This window comes from Lycorma delicatula, chromosome 12 (genome assembly GCF_047948215.1).
Source record: "Lycorma delicatula isolate Av1 chromosome 12, ASM4794821v1, whole genome shotgun sequence".
Taxonomy (NCBI): Eukaryota; Metazoa; Arthropoda; class Insecta; order Hemiptera; family Fulgoridae; genus Lycorma; species Lycorma delicatula.
This window is the reverse complement of record NC_134466.1, coordinates 74,010,400-74,032,489: the sequence shown is the minus strand read 5'-3', so window position 1 is coordinate 74,032,489 and position 22,090 is coordinate 74,010,400. Positions and strand designations below refer to the sequence as shown.

At 31.9% G+C, this 22,090-nt stretch overlaps 1 protein-coding gene across 3 annotated transcripts in view; it reads left to right on the top strand.

Annotated features, from left to right (window-relative positions):
- Positions 1-22,090, top strand: part of LOC142332823 (growth hormone-regulated TBC protein 1-like) — a 97,307-nt gene that overhangs the window by 8,576 nt on the left and 66,641 nt on the right. The window contains exon 1 of one of the 3 annotated variants that reach the window (XM_075379442.1): positions 1,447-1,603. The exons of the other annotated variants lie outside the window; for them this stretch is intronic. The gene's annotated coding sequence lies outside the window, so the exon portion shown is untranslated. Of the gene's footprint in view, positions 1-1,446; positions 1,604-22,090 lie in introns of those variants that run through there. 3 annotated transcript variants of the gene reach the window in all.

The window sequence follows — 22,090 nt, the reverse complement described above, 5'->3', positions numbered from 1 at the left end:
TGTAGAAAATTTAATTTCAAAAACTGTAAATGGTGTCAGAATTCGATCGATCAACGGTTTGACCGTAGTAAATTTAAATATAGGAAAGGAACATAATCCGGTTGTTACCGCAAGCAATTTAAACGATTACCGTCATGAAACGATGGAATATTTCGTTACGGTAATAGTCGTAAATTCTTTTCGGTTATAAAACCTATGTTAGTACAAAATTTCACCTCGATCGGCCGTGTAGATTTTGCGTGAAAGAATAACAGCCTCATAAAAATTATTATATATTTACACAGATTGTATCACAAAGTTTTCCCGGGCCCTTTCATAACCTTTTCTACTCGTGAAAATAATCTACTCGTTTAAATTTCATTTAAACATTCGTCCTAAAATACTTCGTTTGCGATTTACGGCTAATGAAAGAGACGTGAAAAAGTTTTCTTTGTTTGATTCAACTTACTCTATACCGTTTTGTTTAGAATTAAATCCTCTACAAGTTTTGTTTAAAAGTTATTTAACAAAGTTATTGTACGTCTAACATTAAAAACAGGGTTTTTACCCCGATTTATTAATTTCACACTAGATTTCTACTACTACTGCAGATACGGTTCTAGGATATATTTTTTTTCGATTTTTCCGGTCAAAAACAAAACGATTCACTAATTTTGTCCCTTAATTTTAATGTTTTAAAAATTTCAGTGACATTATTTCACCGGGATAGCTGAAATCCGACGTAACTCGCAAACGAAGCATTTTAGGACAAATTTTTATTATGAATTTTCTCCATTATCTTCGCGAGTAGGTTGTGAAAGTCCCGGAAGAAATTCGTGATACACTGTGTATATATAATAAATAATTGTATATCTAATAGATAATACATTACCGGGAAGATAAAATTTTAATTGAAATTCAATGAGATTCGATTGAATCGATTCTTTTTTCTACAACTGATGAATGATTCACCGTACAAGTTTACAAAGGAATGTAAAAATGGAAATTTTTAGCATAAGCAAAATGTTACACCTCACTGATATTCGAATCCGGGACCTCCAGATGAAACGCCGCGACGCTACCACACCGCCACGGTGATCGGAAGAGTGATAAATTTAATATAATTTATTAAATCAGTATATTTTTAAAATCTGAGTTCGATTTCTAAACGGTTTTATAATTAAATTTTTTTAATATTAATCTATTTTCTTTTTTAAATAAACCTTTATTTAGTTTATTAACTTTTGATAATAAATAAAAATATTTATGTATAAAATTAAATTTTTAATTATGTTTAACTGTTTATTTTAACATTTATTTTATTATTTTAGTTGTTTTAAATAGATTTTTAATGTATATGTGAGGGTGCGCGTACGTGTTACGTAATTGATAATAAAAAAACTGTAAACAACAACCGTAACATTAATCTATATTGTACGAGTTAAGAAGACGTGATACACCGAAGATCACCGATTGTACGCGGAGATGGACGAACATGTATACAGCCTAACTCACTCGATCCAGTCGCTTAGCGTTACGGGCGATAAACGAAATTAAAATTTACGTTTCATCAATGTGTGTTGTTTTATTTAAACAAAATTAACGTCTTTATTTTAACATCATGGTATGTGCTTTTTAATATAGACTTAATAATGTAAATATACTTAATATAGAATGTAGTGTATTACCATTTTTATTATATTTTAAAAAATAGTATTGAATAACTTGTTTCAACCCTGCTTGTAGTGTGTGTTTGTGTGTGGGCGTGTGTGTGTGTGTGTGTGGGCGCGCGGGCGCGCGTCCTAATCCTTTATTGCTTTTATATTAATCCTTTATAATCATCAAATTATTGTTGATTTTTGTTTGATTATTGTTGATTTTATTTGCATTTTTGTGCGAGTTTGCGCGCGCGCGCACATCTATGTATCTGTATGTATTTAATTTATTCTTTTAACTGATTGTTGAACGAATGGATTTTGACTTTTTTTGTCATAAGTCAAGCCGATCTTAACACACTAGTTATGATATATTTTTCAGTCTACCGGTTGTGAATTATAAAAAATAAAAATTATTTTTTTCTTATCACACTTTGGAGGTACTGAACCGACTTAAAAAAAAAATCGGTTTTTCTATACAACGTAGACGTACGTAAATAAATGATTTACCATAATTAAATAATAAAATAAAAATGAAAAAAATTTCCAGAACATTACCAATATAACTATGAATATAATTTAACCGTACTTAACCTACGCTCGCTTCGCTCGCTAACTTTGACTAGCGAAGGTTAAGTTTGGTTATGCTTTTAAATTTATTTATTATATATATATATATTTATTTGTTTATCTCATAACCGAACACGGATATTGCCCTTTTTGTTATCTTCAACTGCTCATTCACGTTATCTACGAACGTTCGGGCAAATCGTGTGTCTTCTTTCGTCTTCGTGTTGACCTCCAATATAACGTATTGCAATCTGGGAAAAATTGAGGTCGGGGGAATAATTGCTCAGAATTACCAAATGATATATAATATAACTAATGTTATATTACATAGAAACAAACTTACATAGAAACAAATTTCCCCGTTAGACCGAGTTACTTTTTACACTTTAAATATTATTCATTTATTTAATTCTACCGCTCACCTGTGACGTCACAACATAGGAGTAAATTAGAGCAATTTTTGTGGTGGGCATGCGATTTTAAAAAAAGTTTTTTTGCAAATATTGTTATTTTTTAATTATTAACAAATGCGCCTAAGTAAAATATGACCTTAATTAGGCGAAATCTCGAGACTGAGGGTGACTTTGCTTCACAGCCTCATCTCTTTGAACTTTTAAGTTGAAAATTTAATGGCATGCGCCTCATACGAAGAAGTAATCAGACCAAGTTTGGTCTAAATCGGTCCAATAGTTCTGGAGATATAAGGTGATTTATATGCAAACACCGAACACATGTTTATACGAACATTAACAACAGGACAATTTCCATTCGGTTTTTTTGGTTCCTTAGGCGTCAAAACGTCAAGATCCGGTGAAAACCGCATATGCCGAAATCGGACCGATTTCAATACTTTCTAGAGCTGTAGCGCTATCGAGACGGGAAAGTTAAAGGTAATTTAGTAACTCTTCTTTGCGTTTGTACTGTTAGACATTGTGTGACGTATAATAAATCGACTATTCTAATTAAAAAGGTGCACTAATAAATTTATTTATAGGAAAATCGCTCTATTTATGAAAAAGATGCAAAATTTAAATTTAACTATCTCTGGTTCCTGTATATATTATGTCCGCATTTAATAATAAATTTGGTAATTATATAAGTTACGGTCTCGCCACTGATTTTGATGAAATTTGGAATATAACTTATGTAAAAGAAAGTTATTCGTTACTATTAAAATTATTAGTGGGAAACGCCTTCCATCGAGTTACGTCCCTTGCAAGTTACGCAGCACCCTTACCGAAATTTCGAAATATTACAAGTGTAAATAAACTTTATTTTGGGACTGAATAAATCGGTATCGATGAAATTAAATTCACTTAAGGTTAAATTAATTTAGGTTTAGTTTACGATGTGGGTTTTGGTAAACGTACGATATACATTATTTGCGGAGTAAAACGCTCGGTTTAAATGAAATTTAATCGAGTATAGTTAGTTTAGAACAAGGTTAATGTTAGGTTTACGAGTAAGTCGGTTGAAATTTTCCGTAGTTTATCCGATTAATTCGCATTTCAAGATTTCTGTTCGACTCTACTTTAAGCAAATCTAACCTTATTCTTAACTAAATTTATACGAAAGCTCGATATCTGACAAATATGGATTTTCTCCGGTACATATCGGCTCGCACCAAATACATCTGTGAAATATCAAAATATTTACTTATTCAGACCTTCTCCAGAATATATGACAACACAGATAAGTTCTGGGGTAGAGGGTCGAAACGATAACTAAAAATTAAAAAAAACGTCACTCGATACCAACGCTTACGGTAAATAGATTACAAGAAATGCTCGTAAAAAAGGAAGTTTAAATTTTCGCTATATGTAACCTACGTTTGCTAATCTCGTCTAATCAACGTTAAATTTACAAATTAAATATGTTATTCTCCCACACTGGAGGCGATTAATCAAATTCACCGCATTTATAAACAATCTAATCAAATTTTCAGAATTTTATAAATGGAAAGGTCCAGTCGCTATCAGCGTACCCTGAATGCGGCGAGTCAAATTAATCGCCTCCAGTGTTTGAGAATAACATGTATAATTTGTATATTCCATTTAAAATACAAATTTATTCCGATAATACTTTTACAAATAAATACACGGAGTTCCATTCTCTGGAATACCTAAAGTTACATTTTTTTATCCTCCGGGAACACCTTTAGGTATCGCTTCAGAGGATGAGATGAATGACAATTTTTATATAGCGTGTGAAAATACCATGTCTGACCGGGATTCGAACCCGAGTCCTCCGGATGAAAGGTCGAGACGCTACCACTCGCGCCAAAAGCTCCATTGCCGCAGGTAATTCTATCCTACTAAACGGCATTTGTATGTGTGTGTGTGTCCCCTTAGCTTAGCACGGGAATGTACTGTTCACTAGTTGAAACTCCTGATTCGTTAGTACATGTCTACCGGTGATTAGATGTATACTTGTTATATTATTATTTATCGATATACCTTATTAATATACGTTATATTTGGGGAATATTTAATACCTTTTAACCGCATCTGAATTTCGGTAAGAAAATCGTAAATATCTCGAAATCGGTTGGTCCTAGCGCTCTGAAAGATTTTTTCGAACCCCCCAGGAAGTAAATCTATCCGCTCCCAGCGGTACCCATCGGATGATAATATTTTCAAGCGCCCCCGGGGCGCCGTTCGGAAATCGGTGAGGGGGTGTGATGAGTTTCCACCGTAGTATTTCGGCAACCGCTCGTCCGATTTTCACGATTCAAACGGCGTACGTATCGTCAGCCGGTTGAACGCTAACTGTTAAACGTATCGGATACACTGTTGTTCCGCTGTATCTTAGTTATACGGAAATTAAATAGTTTACCCTGTGTTCAGATTGCAGTCGGTAAAACGTACCGATACGATCTTTCGCTAAATACGCTCAAACATGTGCTCTAGCGCAGCTGTAACGTATAAACTTATGAAGATAAAATGTAGAAAATAAAAAATATATTAAAAACACTTTTTAAAAACCTCCTTAAATTAAACACGCTTAACGGTAAAAAAAAATTAGGACTATCTAAGAATGGATTTGACAACAAATACTTTTGTCGTTACTGTATCAGAGGAAAATTCCGATTCGTTAGTATCTTTCTAGAGTTAAATTTCTAATTTAACTTTCGTTATATCGGTTTTCATCATTCAAAAAAAATATTTTCGCACAAGAGGTAATCGATTTTGGACACCTAATAATCCCATTCCGAGACGCCGCCCGCCAGAGCAACCCGTCCGGGGGGGTCTAGCTGCGAAGGGCGTGCCTACGGCAGGTCTCTACAGCCAGAAATACAAAAATGTAGCCTAATCTAAGTACAATTAATCTAAGGTTTGTCGCATCGAGTCTAGTTCATATTATTACTCGTTACGTGTAAGGTGGAGGTTCATTCATCAACAGGAGCACAAACCGTGAAAATTTGAACGTATTTTAATTTTATTCGTTCTATATTAATTTTATTCGATGTAATTTAGAAAACATAACAGTATTGTCCTGAATACTGGTAATCCATTTCTTAACCTCTTTATGAAGACATTTTCAACAGTTATACGCTTTACACTATCGTCTAACGTGATATAAATTTTAGGTCCTAAATAGATAAATGATTTTGAAACTGTTCTTTAAATACAGCCGGGATTTGTGAATCTTCTGCATCCGTACTTCTTGTATTATACGCATTATTTTATAACTTTTACAACTATTGAAAAATACTCTTAATAATTTTTATACGTATAGATTCTTACGGGTAAAACATTCAGTTTTCTGGAAACATCAAGAGATAGGTTGAAACTGCTTTTGAATTCCATTATTCTAATTATTATTTTTTGTGGTATTTCCACAGTTAAGTGAGATTTATAAGCGATTTAATCAGCGCATTATATACATACAACCCGACCATTTTTAATTGCAATAATTGTTTTTAACGTTAACCGAACGAGGTTAGCGAGCAAAGTGAGTGTAATTATTTTTTTTTTTAGGACTTGGTTTTTTAGCAGGATTTCTCGTAATCTATTAGCCTTAGAGATTGGTTTCGGGTAATTTTTTTTTTTTAATTTTAATTTCTAGTTATCGTTTCGACCCCCGCCACAGCTTATCTGTGTTTATCGACATATACCGGTGAAGTTCCGAATGTATAATACGAAATAGTAAACATTTAGATCTTTCACCTATTCCTAGACCTAGACCTAAAAAATGCCGATAACAGTTTTTAGATATTTATCTGAAGGGTATTTGCAAGCCCAGAAATTTCTACTGAATATCTGGGTTTTTTTTGTTATATATATTATAGCACTGTTTAAAATTCGTTATTGCATGCATTATGAATGTAAAATAACAATAAGATTATAGTATTTTGTATTTATTGTATTAAATGGAAAAGCGCGTTTTAACTCGTTTTAAAATTTGATTGCTTATAACTCGACAACGAAGGAATTAACAGAAAAACGGGTTTCACCACTGTTTTTCTTGTAAAATTTTAAATCGAAATCATCCGTCATACGTCCACCTTCCTATTTAAAAAAAAAAAAGTGATTCAACATAGCGGATAAAATTTTAAAACCAACAATAATGCTGATTTTTTAAAAATGTGGAACTCCATTTCTTCCCGTTTCCAAATACTTCTCAGATAAACAGCAAAAAGCTGTTCCCGTGCTTAAATATCACCCGGTGTGTATAAAAGAACATGTCCTGAATGACTGATTCATCAACGTCCAGCAAAAATACTGAAAAATGGATGAAAATTTGAGTACATGTTCTTGCGCTGTTCCATTTCAATAAAATGGATTTTTTAACATTCCGAATATAAAAGAGTGAAAACAAAGTAACAATGAAATTTAGTATTTTTTTTTTTTTTTTTAATTTGTTGGTAACAAATGAAGAAGATATCAACTTGATTTTTGATGCATGTAAATTTCATTTAAAGATTTAAAAACAAGTTTCTACATTTTTTTTGAAAGTCAGCCTTGAAAGTTATAAGAAAAGTAAAAAAAAGAAATATTTGATCAATCCTTGCAAATTTTCCCCGTTTTCGACTATATTAATTGAGAACCTAATCACTAGATTGGGGCTTGCAAATACTCTTTCATATTTTTTTTGTCTTCAGTCATTTGACTGTTTTGATGCAGCTCTCCAAGATTCCCTATCTAATGCTAGTCGTTTCATTTCAGTATACCCTCTACATCCTACAACCCCAACAATTTGTTTTACATATTCCAAACGTGGCCTGCCTACACAATTTTTTCCTTCTACCTGTCCTTCCAATATTAAAGCGACTATTCCAGGATGCCTTAGTATGTGGCCTATAAGTCTGTCTCTTCTTTTAACTATATTTTTCCAAACGCTTCTTTCTTCATCTATTTGTCGCAACACCTCTTCATTTGTCACTTTATCCACCCGTCTGATTTTTAACATTCTCCTATAGCACCGCATTGCAAAAGCTTCTAATCTTTTCTTCTCAGATACTCCGATCGTCCGAGTTTCACTTCCATATAAAGCGACGCTCCAAACATATACTTTCGAAAATCTTTTCCTGACATTTAAATTAATTTTTGATGTAAACAAATTATATTTCTTACTGAAGGCTCGTTTCGCTTGTGCTATTCGGCATTTTATATCGCTCCTGCTTCGTCCATCTTTAGTAATTCTACTTCCCAAATAACAAAATTCTTCTACCTCCGTAATCTTTTCTCCTCCTGTTTTCACATTCAGCGGTCCATCTTTGTTATTTCTACTACATTTCATTACTTTTGTTTTGTTCTTGTTTATTTTCATGCGATAGTTCCTTCATATATATATCGAAAATACAATTTTCGGGATTTCTTAAGGGGTGCGACGGCTTACAGTATATTTGAGAATATTAATAAAATTATTTGGGTTATTATTACGATTATGTTCCAAAATATGTCTGGTAAAATTAGATCGTTGCTAATCGGTGTATTCTTTATGACTGCTATGATACAATAGAAGTAAACTATTTTTAAAAATTTTAATCCTCGATTAGATTTTAACCTTAAATATGAACTAAATATAATTCATATGAACATAAGAAGCATAAGAAAAAGAACTAAATATAATTCATATGAACATAAGAAAAAATTTTGATGAAATTTTTTTTTACTTAAGTAATAGTAAAGTTAAGTTTCAGATTATTATATCGACCGAACTTGGATCGGTGATGACGTTGAATTTAATTTCAGTTTAGGTTATAACGTATTTATTATTCAAAATAATAAACTCGCAAAGAGTGACTGGTATATGTTTATTTGTAGATAAAAATATTAAACACGAAATAGTGTAACTAGAGTTAGAAAATGCAACACATCGGGTCGGTCTAGTAGTGAAAGCGTCTTCCCAAATCAGCTGATTTGGAAGCCGAGAGTTCCAGGTTCAAGTCCTAGTAAAGTGACTTATTTTCATACGGATTTGAATACGAGATCGTGAATACCGGTGTTCTTTGGCGGTCGGGTTTTTAATTAACCGCACATCTCAGGAACGGTTGAACTGAGACTGTACAAAACTACATTTCATTTACACTCGTACATATCATCTTCTGAATACCTGAACGGTAATTCCCGGAGGACAAACAGGAAAAAAGAAAGAAAGAAAAGAGTTAAAAAATGCGAATTCAGTCGGTATTAATTTTAGAATTAATAACGGGAACCGTAAACTGATTGCCGTTTATCGATCGCCTTTCCAGAACATACGTTCTTGCCTGACTAGCTTAGATGCTTATCTACAAAATATAAAGACGGATGATAACGTAGTTTTAATAGGGGGATACGAATTTGAATATTATTGATAATAATAAGCTAATAAATGAATTTCATTTCTTAGTATTGTGCAATTATATGAATTTAAATCATGTGTAAACAAATCTATACGATTACAAAACAGTCTCGATGACGTAATGCTGTCGACCAGCTGCATAGACAATATTTTCTTTAATAGCGGTTCCGTTGGAAGAGTGACGTGATCGGGGCGACCGTGAAGACTGCCATCATTGACCATTACTATACTTTTTTTCATACGACACTTATAAACTTTGTAAAAGATAATACAACAACCGATAATATTATCGATAAAATAAATTATGATGAACTTAATCTTTCTTTCTCCTGTTTAGCCTCCGGTAACTACCGTTTAGATAATTCTTCAGAGGATGAATGAGGATGATATGTATGAGTGTAAATGAAGTGTAGTCTTGTACATTCTCAGTTCGACCGTTCCTGACCCACCGGGTTGGTCTAGTGGTGAACGCGTCTTCCCAAATCAGCTGATTTGGAAGTCGAGAGTTCCAGCGTTCAAGTCCTAGTAAAGCCAGCTATTTTTACACGGATTTGAATACTAGATCGTGGATACCGGTGTTCTTTGGCGGTTGGGTATCAATTAATCACACATCTCAGGAACGGTTGAACTGAGAATGTACAAGACTACACTTCATTTACACTCATACATATCATCCTCATTCATCTTCTGAAGTATTATCTAAACGGTAGTTACCGGAGGCTGAACAGGAAAGAGAGAGAGAGCTAAGCATACACCTGGATATTTAAAACTGGATAAAAACTTCTTTTATATATTTTTTATTTTCTGTTTTTTACTCTTCATAAGTTTATAATTTACAGCTGCGCTAGCGCACAGGTTTGAGCATATTTATCGAAAGATCGGTTCGGTACGTTTTACGGTGGGTGAGTGCAATCAAAACATACGACTAAACGATTTAATTTCCGGATAACCAACATCCGGTCGATCAAGAGTGTATGCGATGCGTTAAACACTTAGCACTCGACCTGCCGATACATACGCCGTTTGAATCGTGAAAATCGGACGAGCGGTTGCCGAGATGTTACGGCAACCGCTTATTGAAGATTTGAGTTGATTCTCGTTTTGGACAGAAATTTGTCACTTAAAAAAAAAAAAAAAATTTCTGTAACATAAAGGGATCAATTTTCAGGTTCATTGTACATAATCATGGTCAACGACTATAAACATTATAATCACAATCTCTACTGGTTTCTTATACAAATAAATATTTTTTACATCGACATCTTTATATAAATTCATAATAAAAGATTTTTAAAATGTACTGATATATGAAGGTGTTAGGTTCGAGTCTCATGGTTAGACACCACCATCTCCAGTTGTTTAGCTAGGTTTCATACATTAAAAAAGTCTTGAATTCAATTTTTGACTTACAAGTATTTTTTTCAATAATTTCAATCGAAATAATGGCCACAACCAATATAAAAAAATAAATACATCGGTGATGAAAACGTTTGTAGTGTTAAAGGGTTTAATTTTATATTTTTGGTTAGTTATAATTTTATAAAATACATGAATATAAGTGATGCATTTACGTTCTAACTGTGTAACCTTGAACGTTTGTATGTAGTGGCAGCGAGGAAGGGAGGATTCGGTTTCCTAGCAACCGCAGGTACAGAGTTGCCAGACTTACTAACAGACGTTGGCAGATACATAGCTGTCTAACCTTGAAAGGTTGTAGTAAACGAAGTGTGGAAGGGAATTCGGTTTCCTAACAATACGTTACATACAGATAGACAGCGGGTGAATAAAAATTGTTATGTCTTCCGCGTTTACTAAAACAAATACTCTACTGACGCGTCAAAATGCATCTATTAACAAATTTGAATCGACAGCATATCAACGTTAAATTATTTTTATTTTTTTTATTATGAAATTAATATTTTAGCATATTCAAAATACAAAGGCTGTCTGGGATTCGGCACCTTTCAGCAACATTTTTATTTTAAAACTGATTATTTTTATAAACACAAGAGTCAACATTGTATTAATCTTTTATATTATACGTATTTTAAAGTTTATGTAATTTAACATTACATATTGTGTAGGGGGCTGATGATGATCGTAAAATAATAATAATAATAATGAAAATTATTTTATATTGAAACGGTTTTTTATACTTTCTTGCACTTGAGAAACGCGAAACATATGCTTAGATTTAATACATAATTTACTACGCAAATAAGAATCATAATGTTATTATATAATTTTTTTCATAATCACATTATACTACACACTCGCACATTTACACTCCAATAAAAATTATGAATTATTATAAAGCTAATCGTCGATTTTTATTTCTCGCCATAATATCTAAAACTTCATTAGGATTAACAGTAATATCTCTATGTACTGACAAATAAACTAATGAACATAATCGCCCGACCACTTCGTTCGGGACTATAGCCCTCTAGAGAGAGAGAGAGAGAGAAAGTTTGGTGAAGATAGCTCAGTAGTAGAACATTTATTGTCCAATCCGAAAGTACCTGGTTAGAATCCGTAAATATATTTTACCCTCCTTAATGATACTCGCAACAATTCAATTGTAATTAGTGTCTCTTCTTCAGTAACGGAGTCCGAGAAGAATGATTAGGTGCGGTGCTAGTGTCAAAACTCGTTATCTACCGTTCGGTTCAGCAGATTATTTAGTATCTTTAATTATATATTTTCAAATTACTTACTGGTAAGCTTTTGAGAATGGAGGTACGGATAATCGAGATTTTGATAGATGTTAATTAATGAATATGTTTATTTTGAATATATTTACTTTTCTATTTTCCAACAAAGGAAGTTTTTTTTGATACTATTAATAATTCATAAAAGTAAATTTTACAATAAAAAATATGTGCATATTTTACGGATAAATGAATGCGGAAGTCCGGATAATTGATAGTCGGATTAATAAAATTACTGAGTATAATTGTATCATTTAAGTTTTTTTGTATCGCGGTGATCGGAGCGGAATTGTAATTATATTAATTTTTTTAGGAGCATAGCGTGGTCGTTGTTCGTATAAATATAAATTCTTAAGTACAGCCTACAATTAAATTTTTACTTAAATTATTATCTAATAGTTTCTTTTTTATTATCTGCTTCTACAAATCGTGCTTGTCTATGTGAAAGAGAGATATATAGAGGGAGAGGAAGAGAGAGTATGAGTATGGACGTGTTTTTTGACCTCAATATCTATTCGCTAGAAACAATTACAAAAATGTATATTTCTATGAATATAAAATATTAACACTCTGATGTTATTTTACTGAATCGGTTACATTTTATCTTCGGCTACTCCTCAAAACTGTCTTCGGCATTATTCTGTTGTAGAGTTTCATTAACAACATATCCTAGCCTGGTGGCATGTTTTAAATAAATAGATAAAATCGGTTGAAAACACCAAGATAACATCTCCTTGTTTTACAACGGCCACATTAATTTGCTGTTATAATTCTATCTGCTCCAGACTTTATTGTTGTTATAATACATCTAAAATACCTCAGATAGTAAAATTAACGGTCAGAATTACTTTCTCTGAGAGTAATAATGCTCACTATATGAAGTTCTTACACGCACAATATTATCTGCATTTTGGGAAACCGTTTATTTCCAGTCTTCACTTTTCCTTGTAAGCCTGACATGAGAATTTGTTATTCTTAAGTTGTTTTCTCATACATATCATCCTCATTCATCCTCTGAAGAATTATCTAAACGGTAGTTACCGGAGGCTAAACAGGAAAGAAAGAAAATTACGTTAAATAAAATAGACTAATATTAAATAGATTAAAAAAATTTCTGTTTAATAAAGATTTCTATTTAATATTAAAATAGAAAAAAATAAAATAAATAGATCTATCTATCTAATAATATGGCTTCCAATGGGGGACTGAGTGTAAGGCTACTGGTGAAGTGATGCAGAAACCTCGTGCGATCATCAATCGGTAATACACGTATAATGCTCGTAGGGTGCTGTTTTGGGAGGTGCAATGGGATGTTCTTATAATATTTTTGCAAACAACCGTCCGATTTTCAAAATTTGTTACTTAGTAGATTGAAAGCTAACTTTTGCGTTTATCAAATACTTTCGATTTAACAAATAACGGTTATTCGGAAATATTACATCTTCGCAACCGATCTTCCGATTTTCAGAATTCAAGCGGGGTGTTTACTAGTATAGAAAATCATAATGGAACCAAACCAAAAGAAAAAGAACAACGTTTGTCAGCAGTTTCTTTTGGGCAGTCGTGTTTTTTAATTTTTAATATTCATCTCTTGTTTATCTTATAATTTGTTTTTGTAATTTTTTTAGACGTAATTTATATAATGTATTATTGTGTCTCGATCAGAATGAAGGTTTATCTATAATAATTAGTTTTATAATGTGAGATTTGCCGGTTCAAATACTACCTGCTGCGAGAGGTTAAAATTTGTAAACCAAATCGAAAACTCTCCGACTAACTCATAAAGGGTACATCGATGGTGGTAGTTTAAGATCAGGCATGTTCCTTTACTAAAAATAGTTCTTTGTGTACCGTCGACTATCAAATTAGGCTAATTTTAACGTCTAAATTTTACCGTGATCGCTTGCTTGTTTCTATTTTTTCTCGAGAACAATCGGTCGGTGTTTTTGTGCCCTCAAGTGTTTCTTTATTAATAAAATATTACTTTTTAAAGGACCTGCCAGAAAATTTTCAATAATATTTTGAGCATTTTTGTCAGGGTATCTTAAAATCTAAGAAAGTTTTGTTTGTTACTTTCTGTAACCACAAACGGTAGACGGTGACATGATTTTAAACTTTTTTAGTTATTAAAAAAAAAGCGTAAGTATCTCTAATATTTCATACCACGAGTACTAGAAGAGTAGCGCGTGACTTTCCCGTTCCCTACTCGTTGAGCCGAATATAGAATCGGACACCATTTTTGTCATTCGATCAACTTTTGTAATAATTTCACCAAAAATTAATGTTTAAATCAGTCGAAGTACGACCGAATGATTTTTTTAAAATGTAACATTTATTACGACATTACAAAAAAGTGTAAGATTTGTAAAAAAAAAACTTCATTCGCGAACCAGGTTGTATTTTCGAGGGTTAAAAACCCCATGAAAACGCTTTCGTGCTTTTAACGCAATAGTTCAGTCTTTATTTATTAACTGTTCTATAATGTATATCCAACGAGTTAATTGTTAAACAAATATTTTGTTTAAAGGAGGAGAACGCCGTTCGAAGTGTAAGACCCTTTTTTTTTCTATAAGATAATTTTTTTTAGATTTCTTTGAGAAGAGGAGATGAGGTAAACGCTAGTTTTAAGTTAAAAAAATTTTGTAAAAAATTAATTTTCTTAATTTATGTCCTTTGAAATGTTCTTTAAATTTATTTCTTGAAATTATATTTGTACAAAAAAGAAAATCAATTCAAGGTGATAGGCTGAAGTAGAAAAGGATTTATTCTAAGCGATATATTTTTGTTTAAAGAAAGATAAAAATTAGTTTTATTGCACCCGATGAGGTGTGTGTTATTATTATTTATGTTTTTTTTTTAAGTTCAAACTCACTTTTAGGTTTACTAATGTAGATGTAAATACTGCGTATATCTTTGTGCAGTAAAATTGTAATTTAAATCTACTGTTAAAACATAATTTTGAAAATTATCAAAATTCTGATTTTGTTTAAAAAAATAAAACGTCGATTATTATTATTAATATTTTAATTATTTTAAATGAACTATCAGAATGTAATGAAATTTACTATACGTTCGTGTTACCGGGTTACAAATAATAAATATATATATTCGTTAACCTCTTTGATGTAGCGAAGGTTTTTCCTCTATTATTCTCCGTTTAGTAGGTGACACGTCAGGTCGGCACCTCAAAGTTTTTTTGTGTGAAACTTTTCTGCCGTAAGTAATTTTTACACGTGTACGTTGAATGAAATGCGATAAAAAAAGCATTGAATTTATTTCAAACGCTAAATTCCAAGTCCTTAATGTTATATGAATTTTCTTATAGTTATTTGATTTACTCGATTTAACTTTATGGTTTTGTACTTACTATTATTTCGCCTCTCAAGCGATGATGAAAATATATTTTGGGTTACCTTGACCGGGCAGTGGAGTTTATTATTAAAGAACTTTGGATCCGACTAATTTTTGAATTCGGCTGACCGATTTCACTTATTACTTTTGTATGGAAAAAATTACGTTACCATTTTTGCGTAATTAGCAGATTATTTTGTTAATTGAGGAATTTAACTGTGCAACAAAGTTTGTTTATATTATATTTTTACGATTTCGCTGATCTTTTAGTACGGTTATCTGAATTCTCACGCGGTGCTAGTTTCTTTCACCGCCGTAATGTGGACATCTACTTCGTCGAATCAAAATCGTAATGCATTTTAAATCCAAGATAGTTCCAAATACTGCGTTAGGTATTAAATAAATACTATGTACTGTATGTTATGTACTGTACTGGAATTTTTCTATTTTGTTAGTTTTTATATAATGAAGGTAGAATGTGATACGTACTAAATTTATCAAACGCTATTTTTACCGAATTCCCGATAGATTTTAATTTAATAAATAATTCAAAGGATAATTAGCCAAATCTGTTTTATTACAACGAAATTCAGTTGTCATATACCTCGCATAGTTTACTCTTGGTTTACGAATTCTGTATGCGATTGTTTTAAATTTTATTTTATTCCAAAACCTTACCGAAAATTAACTACTAGTGAGCGAAATTACTTTCATATGTACAGGATGAGAGACTTAAAACCGAACCGACCCGGTTCGAACTGTAATTATTAGTGTCACTTTTAACATTGCTGCTACTACGAACTCCACTATTAATTGTTTATTTTATTACTCTCGTCTAGCGACGGGCATAATCGAATTGAGATATTAGTAGAATAGAATGATATAAATAATCGGACGGCTCATTTGAAATATGAATGTTACTTATTTTTTTTCACAAGTACAAACATCGAATAAGATTAATTACTGTTGAATAATACTCTAATGTTTTGACTGTCTACGGCTTATTGGCGCCGCAATAATGCCACCCGAAAAATTATTTTCTGCAAATGCTGCGGTTTCATTTTAATTATCTCATTCTCAATCAGTAGTTTTTGTTAATATATCTTGCGTGTTAATTCGTACAATGTTATTTATTACCGTTTACTAAATTTACTTTTTATTCTTTGGCGATGGTATTTTTACGAAAAGAATTCGCGTTCAAATTTTATTTGATTACTAGCATCCCTCGTCGCGGGTTTGCCCGTACTATATGCGTAAAGAACTTCAAACATTTGGAATAGATTTTTAGTAATTACGTGTGGACTGTTGATCTCAAGATTTATCGCTATTCACAATTACTTGTTAAAAGTAAAATGTTAAGATAAAATTCAAATTCCAAATTCTCAGATTCAAATTTTTAATAATCATATCAACATAAGTCTTGCTCGGCTTTGTTTTCCTTCGGACGCCGGTTTGTGATATTAAAAAAAAAAAAATATTTCTCAGGAGCGGGTAAACCTACATTAATTAAATTTAGAAAATCTAGTTTTTTATTTTACAAAATAAAAATTTTGAAAACTTCACCTTCAAAATGGCGGCCATCATAATTTTTATTCGTCAATATCTTTGTAATTGTTTGATAACATTTTTACTAATTACAAAATTTATTAAGCATTTTATTTTGAACAAAATGACACCTCACTTTTAATATTCCGTTGACAAACAATCAAGTTGTAGCAGACAACCCGGGGCAGTACGCTTTTGGGCCGTAATGGAAGCTGATAATTATTTTTTCTGTTTCTATTACCTCCTTTAAATGTAATAAAAATTAATAACAAATAATGATTATCAACTTTTAATATTTTAAAAGCCCTCGTATCCCTTCTAAGTTATATGCTTGGAAATGTAAAAATTTTAAAAACATTTAATCAAAGACAAAATTATATTCGTATAGATAATGTAGTTTTAAATAGTTATTTCATTTAATTCTGCAGTCTAAACATTTTATTTGCCTTGCCTACATAGTCAAAAGACCAAGAGAATAAAAGAAACGAACAGATTTGTTAGTTGTTCATAATATTACTAGCTCACTCACTATCATCTCTCTCTTTCTAACATGAGTTACAAAACTGTTTTTTAATATACTGGACAGCTGTCGTTATTTGTCTGTAGTCTGCAGTTGCTTCATATGTTTCTTTTCTAACGTACTTAAATCAGTTATATTCTTTCTAATAAATACAATAACATTTCTTCAAAAATATCTTCACTTATTTGAATTATTAAAAAATCAACAATCATTTCTTTTTTTTTTTAATATTTTTTTAATTTGAATATTTTTATATTTGAATTTATTAAATAAATCCCTTGTACCAGTTTAGTTAGTTACACTTTCTTTTTCATTCCTTTCTTTCCAAAAATAATATGATTCTAAATTATAATTTTCAATTATTATTAAATAATCAGATGTTTCACCATCTCTATTACGTACACACACATGTAATAATGGCTATGAAATTACATATAGTCTACTCATTTTTATAAGTACATAAAATTTTATTTCACTAATAACTTTTGATTTTTTTTTCATATTTTTTTATTATTATTGAATAATTATTTATTGTAAAATTCTTTTTACAATCACGGGTTAATAATTATTAATAAATCAATATATTTAATTAAATAAAAAAAAAATAAAAAAATGTTAAAAAATGGAAAAGGAGATGTCTGATCGAACCGATATGCCTTCCCGTTATAGATCCAGATATTTCATAAATTGAATTTTCATTTAGGTTCAACTCTAGAACCGATGGAAAAAGTATCACTTGTGATATATCATTGAAAAGCTCTCGATGAACGCTTATTACTGCGGTTAAGAAAAAGTCCAAAATCAAATTTGTTTTGGATTTTGGTTTTTTGGATTCCTTAGATGTCAAAACCTGAAGATCGGCTGAAAACCACATATGTCCGAATTTGACCGATTATAATACTTTCCCTTGTAGAGCTACAGCTCTGCTATAGCACTACGTAGATGGGAAAGTGAAAACGCTAATATAATAGCAGGAGCGCATGAATATTTCCTACCGAGTTAAAGCAGTGTTTATAATCAATCGTTTCAAAATAGAAAGGAAAAAATTAACATGTAGCGTTGGACTGTTTGTCCCGGTCTCTTTTTACAACTGTAATGCATGTAAAGATAACAAAGCACAAGAGATACCGGTTAGAGCAGCCTTCTATGAGAGCAGTGATGTTTACTAAAAAGCCAGTCCGTGTATCGAGCGTAGTAAAAAATCCATTGTCAGCTAAATATTAGTTGAATTTTTTCTGCAGACTCGGCACGCTGATATGTTTGACTCGATGAAGAAGGCCGTAGGAAACATATCATTTCTCGCATTTTTTGGTAAATCTGGCACATGATTTTTTTTGTTCTTGAGGATGGCTCTACTATTTTTAGAAGTAACTGGGATTCATTTCAGGTCATCTACAACTTTATGCCCTTATGGAATTTAATCGTACATAAGAACGCATAGTCGTATTTGCTGTAAAATATTAAATCAAATATTATGGATGTGTAATAATACATATATGTACTGTCAGAAAAATAAAATAATTTAAAAATATTAATATTGGAAATTTCAATAATCGATATCTTATGAAATAACATGGCATTTACAATCGGTGTTAGTAATATTCATTAAGTTTTTTAGAAAAAATTGAAAACGCACATTTTGAATATCGACTTGGTCGAATCTAAAGATTTTTTCAAAAATCTAGTTATCGGTCATTCAGTAAAGTTTAAGTCAAATTTTGTATATATACTGAGCATCAGGAATGCTGAATATAATAATCGATGTGATGTAACATTTTTTACATGAAATTACAGGCGGTACATGCAAACAACATAGAAACCTGGCTGAAATGTGTTATTAAGCGTGTAAATAATACATCTTGATAGTATGAAACAATTCTGAGGCGGGTATCTTAGACCAGGTGAACAAAAATTCTGTTTCACTATTTACTAATTAGAAAAAAGTTAATAAAGAAAGGTTTTATTATGTCCAATTCACATAGGAAGAAGTGTTAAGAGTGTTGTCTTTCTGTTCTTACGAGTTCATACAGCGTTTAACCGATGAAGTACATATCTTTTATTTTTAATAAAGTTTCATTCTGATTTATAAAGTCAGAACAAATATTTAAAAGCTTGAAATTGTTCAGGTCATTTGTATTTAAAGGAAATACCGTGTTTTTTTGTTTAAAAAAAAAAAATTAAAAATTGCAGGCTTCAAATTACACGAATGCGGTTGCTATTCAGTTTTTCCTTTGGTGGCTTAAACATTCATAAACATTTTGATCGAGTTATTGCCTAGTTTAACCCTAACTTGCTCAAAAATCAGGATAACACAGATAAAGGCACCGAGGACTGATCAACTTGACTCGGATATTTTCTATCATATGTTGCTATTTTCTATCAGAGCCGCTTGGCAGGCTGTTCTCGGGGTGCCTAAGCTAGGGTTGCTTTTCGACTTGTTGGAAGGTGGCTTTGGTGAGGGTGCTCTTAAAATCAGGAAAGGATCCGAGTGAGATCAGCAGTTATCGACCCATCAGCCAAGTTGCTTGAAAGGCTGGTTGTGGAACGGCTCTGGAAAGCATCGATATGAACTCGCTTCTTAATCGAGGCCAGTACGGCTTCGTTAAAGGGGTTGGAACCAAGGATCGCATCTTAAATACTCTTGCCGAAGTGGAAAGCGCCGACTGTAAATATGTTTTGGCAATTTTTACTGACATAGAGGCAGCATTTCCATCCTTATGTTGGAATTCTCTTTCTTTTTCCTGTTTAGCCTCCGGTAACTACCGTTTTTAGATAATACTTCAGAGGATGAATGAGAATGATATGTATGAGTGTAAATGAAGTGTGGTCTTGTACATTTTCGGTTCGACCGTACCCGAGATGTGTGGTTAATTGAAACCCTACCACCAAAGAACACCGGTATGTGTTGGAGTTCAGTCCTCTATGAGTTGGAACGCCGCAATGTTCCCGTAGCCCTGCAGGCCGTAGTGCGTGACTATTTGTATAAGCGTACGGCTCTGTTTAGAGATACATACCTGGCTGTATGTATAAACGTCCGTCACCAGGGGAAGCCCGCAGGGTTCTGTTCTCGTTCACCTGCTGTGCAACCTGGTATTTGACGGATTTCTGAAACTGACATTAGCAGAAAGGGTCACGGCCCAGGCGACCCTCACATTAAGTATAAAGGCTGTATGATCAGCCGAGTTAGAGTTCATAAGTACGTAAGCGTCTCTGATGCACAAGCTTAGGAGGATTGCTGGGAAGGATTACGGGCTATCGGGCCGTCATTTGTACACGGTGTACTGAGGTGTCTTCGAAAGTATGGTCTTTTATGCTGCGTCCGTTTGGGCCCATAGGTTGGACAGAAACAGAGCACTTATTCAGAATTTAATTAATAATAATTGTTTATTTAATCGGGTCGGTTCCAATCCGACTTCATCTCTTTTTTTAATTTAAATACATTGATTTATAAACAATTATTAACCTCTGATTGTAAAACGATTTTTACAATAAATAATAATTAAATAAGATAAAGAATATGAAAAAATATCCGAATTTATTAATGAAATAAAATTTTATTTACCTTTCATTCTAAAAAATGTGTATATGTAATTTAATAGGCGTACAATTAGTCATGCGGTGTCCACGGTATTTTTTTTTTCTTTTTGTCTTCGTAACTTTGGAGACAATATTGGTGATGGGAGAATCGATCAAAGTTTAAAAATATCAAATTCTGGAATTTTTAAAAAAGTTTCTAGTTTATTTAAATCTTTATTAATAATATTACAATAAAAAATCATCATAATTCACCCCCACCCCTTAAAAAGAAACCTTAGATAACTTTTTGTTGTACATTTTTCAGTGAAATTTTCTTATTTCTTCCATTTAACATACTAAATGAAAATAAACCTAATCGTTTTCTTGGGATGTGATTTTTGGGGTTGGAGAGCAGAAAAAGTAATAAAATAAAGTTTTTTTTAATTTTTTAAACTTTTTTCTTGAATCATTATTTTTTCACTATATAGAAATAATTAACCGGTGTCAGGAAAATATTAAAACAGCCTGACACCGGCCAAAAGCCGCAACTTAAAATACATTCTTAAGAACAACAATCAAAATATACCAAGTTTAACTAGGAAACCTCATGACTGAAGCGGTTTCCTGTTTCCTTCTTCGTTAAAGCTGAACGAACAGCTTCTGCTATATACCTGCGTTAAACTAAAATTCAGGTGATTATCGGCTCTACAAATGACATCTCACCGTTGCCCCAAAACCCAAATCGTTATACTATTTGTTTATAGCTATGCTGTTTCAGCATCGACAGAATTTTAGTCGGGAAGTTAAACACAGATGAGTTCAACGGTATTACTAAAACAGTCATTAATACGTGAACGTAGAAAGGAAATCGACCAAATTTTTTTCTACAAACAATCTTCATTTTAAAAAGATTGTAAGGACAGAATAATAATCAAAAAACAACCGGCTTACACTTTTCGTAAAACAAAAGAATACAGACACTGAAAAAATAAAAATAAATAAACGTAATTTTAGCGTTAACGAGATCGCGTTAAGCAAATTAATCTCTACGATTGGAAATATTAAAAATAAAATTAATTTTGTCAAGACGGTGGGAAATTATTCTTTAAAGAAAATAAAACCGGTTACAGATTCCTACGGCAAATGAAAATTTATATTGAAATTAGAATAAAAACCAATTTGGCTCTTTATAAGAAAAGAGAAATACGCCTTTGCTAGGCGACTAAAAATAAAATAAATTTAAGTAAGAAAACAATTATCGGGAACTTATTGTAACAGCAACGCAGAAAACTATCGTTAAATAAAAGTACGGAAACACCGTTTAAAAAACTTTAAAATTAAAATTTTTTTCTTTTAATTTTTCTTTCTCGCAAAAGTTTCTAGAACGCTAAACTTTACTCTTTAACGGTTGACGGCATTGAATCTTCATGTCATCGAGTCTTGAGTTAAAATCTTTT